Source organism: Suncus etruscus, chromosome X, assembly GCF_024139225.1.
Source record: "Suncus etruscus isolate mSunEtr1 chromosome X, mSunEtr1.pri.cur, whole genome shotgun sequence".
Taxonomy (NCBI): domain Eukaryota; kingdom Metazoa; phylum Chordata; class Mammalia; order Eulipotyphla; family Soricidae; genus Suncus; species Suncus etruscus.
The window spans coordinates 101,120,151-101,126,694 of NC_064868.1; the positions used below are offsets into that span (position 1 = coordinate 101,120,151).

Genomic DNA, 6,544 nt, shown 5'->3' on the forward strand with positions numbered 1-6,544 from the left:
GAGGCCTTGAAGCATTACTGGGACAGCCCAGAGGCCTTGAAGCATTACTGGGACAGCCCAGGTAATCCTCAGCAATACAGACCCCAAATGGAACTGAATCCCACCTCGGGTCTTCACATTGAATTGCTGGAGGATCTGACCAAACATTCGAAGGAACAATCTTGTGAACCACTTGGGAAGCCATCCAAAATAATAAAACTTAAATTATTTGACTGCTATACTCAAAATAATAATATTCAGAGGAGTTGTTATAGTTAGGATGTTAATTTCTTGGCATTACTTCTGATACTTAATGGTTCCTCATTTTTGTTTTTGTTTGAGGGCCTCACTCCTGGTTAATTATTGCATAGGAGTCACTTCTTGGTGGTCAGAGAACCATGAGTTACCTGAGAGGGACCTCCTATGGCATTTACTGTGATAGAATTCAGGCAACTATGGGCATTTCTCCTGGGATTAAATTCAGGTAAAATATCTATGCCATCCAAAGAAATCTATAGATAAAATACAATTCTAATCAAAACTTTAATACAATTTGTTCACAAATATAAAATAAAAAGCCCCATAAGTGCAAAGAATGTGCTCTAACCAGAGAGAGCTCTCTCTCTCTGGTTTGATGTCAACTTTTGATTTGGCTTATTTTTGATTCCAATGCTGAGAAGTGAACCTAAGACTCATGTATGTAGGTCATGTAATTTTGTCAATGTGTCATATATTCCTGGCCTTTCTTTTTTTACTTCAGACAGGTAATTTGCTGATGTCATACAAGGTTTGCGAAAGGTACATGTCACCGAAATCATCATACATATGAATGTCACCAAATCATCATACATATGAACTAGAAAAGAATATTTCCTGACCCTTCTTAATGCCTCTTTCTTCTTGTTCTTTAATATTGGAAATAAAAAGGAAATAATGTTCAATTCATTACTATTGGACAACACTGTCAAATTAATTTTACAGCAACTATTTCATTGATACCAAAGCTACATAAGAGTCCAAGGGAGAACAGAAAAAGTAAGACAGATGAAAAATTATCAGCAAATTATTAAAAAGCTAAATTCAAGAGCATATCAAAAAAGCATACACTATGATCAGTTGGAATTTCTCTCTACGACTTAAGAAGGAGTTACTATATGAAAATCAATAAATACTACAAAATATTAATAGACTGAAGTAGAAATCTGATCATTTTAAGATATGCAAAGTATTGGATGAAAACAACATCTATTCAAGTGAAAGATGCTAGAAAACAACATATAGGGCAGAAGAGATACCTCAATGAGTTGAATACATGTTTTGCATGTGGGATAGCGTGTTCGAACCGAAGCATCACATGGTCTCTTAAGCAATTCCAGGAATAGTCTCTGAGCATCACCAGGTGTGGCTACCAAATAAAAAAAAAAAACTAAATGGAACATATGGCAGCATGTTAAAAGCCAAACATGAAAAACCACAGCTAACACCATGCTCAGTGGTGAAATGTTAAATCTTTTCTGAGAAGAGAGTAGTACACCTAGGTATGATCAGGGGCTACACCTGATTCTATGTTTAATGATAACTCCTTGATGACTCAGCAAACCATATGAGAAACTGGGAATCAAACCCAGCCAGTCACATGAAAATCTAGACCCCCTACTCATTATACTATTTCTTAGGCCCCAAATGCTAAAGTTTTTTCTCTAAGAACAGGAAAAATACAAGAATGCTAATCCTCACAACACTGACATAATAGATGTTTTTAGAGATAACAAAATAAAAGGTATCTCAATAAAGGAAGAAGTATAATTGTCTTATTTGTAGATGTTCTATTACAAATTAAACATTTTAAAATCTCAACCAGAAACTATTAAAACTAAACAATGATTTCAATAAAGTGGTAGAATATAAAAGCAACTCACAGAAAAGTTAGAAATCTATACAATAACAATAAACTAGCTGAGAAATAATAAAGAACCATGGAAAATGGTATCACAAATAATATACAAGGAATAGGCTTGACTAAAGTGGTGAAACATTTGTGTGCTGAAAACTAAAGATTCTGATGAAAAATGAAAGCAAATGATATCCTTTGTGAATCAGAAGAATAAGTTTCATTGAAATGTCCAGTGTATCCAAAGATATTGATGGATAAAATGCAATTCACAAATTGCAATAGATATAAACAGATAAATAGCAATACAAAAATATATACGAACCTCCAAAACTCCCAACAGCCAAAGCAATCTTGAGGAAAAACACAGCTTAAGATGTTACAATTCCTATTTTTAAATTATACTATATGCCTATTATAACCAAAATAGTATAGTATTGGCATAAAAAATAGGCCTTTGACAAACAAAACTGAAAAAATGAGTCCAGAAATAAACATCTACACATTAACTTAATTAGTATTTGGAAGAGAAATCAAGAATACTCACTGCTGAAGGATAGTCAGTGAATGGTTCTGAGCAAACTGGACAACCTATGTAGAAGAAAAATATTGAACCCATTTAATGTTACTTACAAAAAGTTCCTTGAAATGAAGCACAGACTTAAATATAAGACCTGAAATCAACCACATAAACTCAAAGAAAAACCTCCTTGACAATGGCTTTGGCAATGATGTTGACCGCAGCATCCAAAGGAAAACAGAACAGGCAACCAGTTCGAGTTCTGTAACGCAAGATTTCCTCTTACTTGTTCCTTTCTGCTCAAAATACACCTGTTGAAAATGCAAGAGAGCCTCTTCCCTTTGAATGTGATTCAATCAACCTTTCCATTCTCTCAATAGCACCACCACACTGTCAGCTACATAGATACAAAACTACCCATTCTTTGCTCCTCCTTCCTCCTGCCAAATCTTGTTGATTACAGTTGTTCCATTGAAATAATGGAGCTACTATGCGTTTAGTATTCTTGTTGCAATATGTTAGAATTTATCAAGTGGGTTTCCGCTTTTCTCACTATACTCTTATTCTTACTGTACAGTTGACCCATTTCTTTCAGTTAAGCACATCTCTGCCCTGCTTATAATGCAGCAAACACTCTACAGAACAATGTACAAACTCTGAAGTGCCATTAAGTCCTTTTACTTCCTGTCCCCCAATATACAGCACTTTTCTCACACATATCAGAGTCCTAATTACATTCTTGGGTAACCTAGCCCTCCTCTAACATACCTGTTTCTCACACTGAACTATGCATTCCTAAAGGCCAATTGAACCTTAAGGTTCAATATACAGAAGTTACTTGACTAACAGCGCTATTATTTGTGATACTAGAAGGCATGTGAAGAAATGAGTGGATGGGTGGTACAGCCGGATGGTACATCTTCAATGAAAAAAATCCATTCTCTCACTTTTCTTTGGCTCTTGTTTTCACAAGTGAAAACCAAGCATTTAAGATCATGGTTCTGAATTTTCTTTTGTTATGATGCAATGGTCTGGCTTAATTATCACAATACTTTCTTAATAGAATGAAGAAGTGTACCTATGATATTTTGGGAATGTTTTTCTTATTTAAACACTTGGGAGAGTTCACACTGATTCCATTTGAGAGTGGACATATCTAGAAAGATAAGCAGAAACAAAATAGGGTCTGAAGAAAATCAGTGTTGACTTATTCACTTATCTACTTCCCCTCTTCCCTTTGTTAACGTTATGGCTGTTGTGATAAATGGGGAAGAGGGCCAAATTGTATAGTGAGTTGTGCTATTCACACACTAGGTTGTAAGGTATGTGTACTTAGTTTAAGTGCTTACTGGAACCTACCTGCTTTAATTGTGGGGGGTCATAATATAACATGGTTATATATATATATATATATAATATAACATGGTTATATTATACCAGAGATTACACAATGTTCTGTGGCACAAGAAACCCCAAAAGGCACTGCCATTATGAACCTATCTCCTTGGCATGTGAGTGGTGGCATGGATTGAATAATATATTAGTATTAGATATAATTATTATTATTATTATTATTATTAGATATCTTCATTGATATCTTCTTTTATTTCTTGAGGTCTTCACATCAGGCTTACTTTTAGCTCTCTGCTGAGGAACTGTTCCCAGCAGACTCACGGGGCCATATAGGATGTGCTGGGGTCAGATACACCCACTATACTGTTGCTGAAGTCCCAAAATAACCGGTATCATTTAAAAAAGGTAACAAAAGGCTTTCATCAATCTAGCGTTCTCAAAAGTCTAATCTAAGCATTTCTGACAATTTTGTATTGCATTTAAGAAAGAAATATTGCAAAGTATAGTGCCTAGAATAAAAGTTAAAAGAGAGAAAGCGAGGGGGGGCGGGAAATGTCTGCATAGAAGCAGGCAGAGGCAGGGGAAGGTGGGAGGGAAACTGGTGGGATATTGGTGGTAGAAAATATGCACCGGTCAAGCATGAGACTTAGAATATTGTATGACTGAAATTAATTCATGAACAACTTTGTAATCGTTTATCTCATGGTGAGTCAATTAAAATTTTATTAATTAAAAATACAGAACCAGAAAATAAAGAAATACCAGGCTCATGTCATTTCTCAGCTCATTCTGAAAACAAATGGTTTTTAAATATATAATTACTTTATTTAAGCACCAAGGTTACAACATTATTCATGGTTGATGTTCAGTCATAGAAATATGCACCACTCTACCAATGTACATTTCCCATCACCAGTCTCTCTCTCTCTCTCTCTCTCTCTCTCTCTCTCTCTCTCTCTCTCTCTCTCTCTCTCTCCTTTTTTGACACTGTGGTTTGTACTATTACTAATGAAGGAGTACAATGCATATCATTTTTTTTGTTTTTTTTTGGGCCACACCCATTTGATGCTCAGGGGTTACTCCTGGCTAAGTGCTCAGAAATCGGCCCTGGCTTGGGGGGACCATATGGGACCCCGGGGGATCAAACCGCGGTCCTTCCTTGGCTAGCGCTTGCAAGGCAGACACCTTATTACCTCTAGCGCCACCTCTCCGGCCCCTAATCGTTTATCTCATGGTGAGTCAATTAAAATTTTATTAATTAAAAATACAGAACCAGAAAATAAAGAAATACCAGGCTCATGTCATTTCTCAGCTCATTCTGAAAACAAATGGTTTTTAAATATATAATTACTTTATTTAAGCACCAAGGTTACAACATTATTCATGGTTGATGTTCAGTCATAGAAATATGCACCACTCTACCAATGTACATTTCCCATCACCAGTCTCTCTCTCTCTCTCTCTCTCTCTCTCTCTCTCTCTCTCTCTCTCTCTCTCTCTCTCTCTCTCCTTTTTTGACACTGTGGTTTGTACTATTACTAATGAAGGAGTACAATGCATATCATTTTTTTTGTTTTTTTTTGGGCCACACCCATTTGATGCTCAGGGGTTACTCCTGGCTAAGTGCTCAGAAATCGGCCCTGGCTTGGGGGGACCATATGGGACCCCGGGGGATCAAACCGCGGTCCTTCCTTGGCTAGCGCTTGCAAGGCAGACACCTTATTACCTCTAGCGCCACCTCTCCGGCCCCTAATGCATATCATTTTATCCCCTTTCAGCATCCAGTTCTTGACCATAGTGATCATTGTCACAGTGATCCATTCACTACCCTAACTGCTTTACATCACTCTTTGCGGCAAGCTCCCTAACATGGATTGGTCCTCCTAATCCTCATCTCTGTTGTCTCTATATTATTACCATACTGTCTTCTATTTGAAAATTCATGTTTTGAGAGAATTCTATTTAATTTATGCCATTCATTCCTGATCTGAACACACACATATATGATATATATATATGTATATATATATCATATGACATTTTAGTAATCAATGTAATCCTTTGCTACATGTAAAAATTAACTTTCAGGGGACCGTAGAAATAGCACAGTGGGTGCTTGCTTTGTATGTGGCCAGTCGGGTTTGATCCCTAGCATTCCATATTTACCCAAGCATGACAGGAGTAATTTCTGAGTGCATAGTCAGGAGTAACTCCTGAGCACCACCAAGTCCCCAAAACAAAAACAAATAAAAAGAAATTTACCTACAGAAGCCACAGAAGACAGATAAATTAATGAATGCAATAGAACATTACTTTGTTGAGGAATTTTCAATGTTTCAAAGCCATCACTCAAATATGATCTCTGGTGTCAAACTGACCTAGATCCAAATGTCAGGCTTAAGTACAACCAAAAACCAGTGTTGCAACGAGGTTGCAATGCACTTTAACCCTGCTGTACTGGCACTCAGCAAGGCCACTCTTATGATGATGGGAGTGTGGGAATAGGATACTTTAGGGCTTCATCAGATGATTCTGGGGAGACCATCTGGTGCTGGGGATCAAGGTTCTACTATCTCCTTTGTCCCTCATTAGTAAGTAATTTTGTTATTTCTTTCTCTTAGAATTTGAGTTTATGGAAGAAACATTCCAGTAACCTGAGAGGTCTGAACAGTTGAATTCTGATTAACTGACTTCTTATCATCAAAAATTGAGCTGATATCAACTACAGAAACAGATTGTTTGAGATGATTTGGGGGGAAAGAGAAGAAAAAAAGAAAGGCAGGACTCTCCACTCACCAGAA

General features: G+C 36.7%; 1 pseudogene; it reads right to left on the minus strand.

Annotated features, from left to right (window-relative positions):
* Positions 1–733: 733 nt before the first annotated feature.
* On the minus strand, positions 734–847 carry LOC125999927 (uncharacterized; annotated as a pseudogene).
* Between the last annotated feature and the right edge of the window lie 5,697 nt (positions 848–6,544).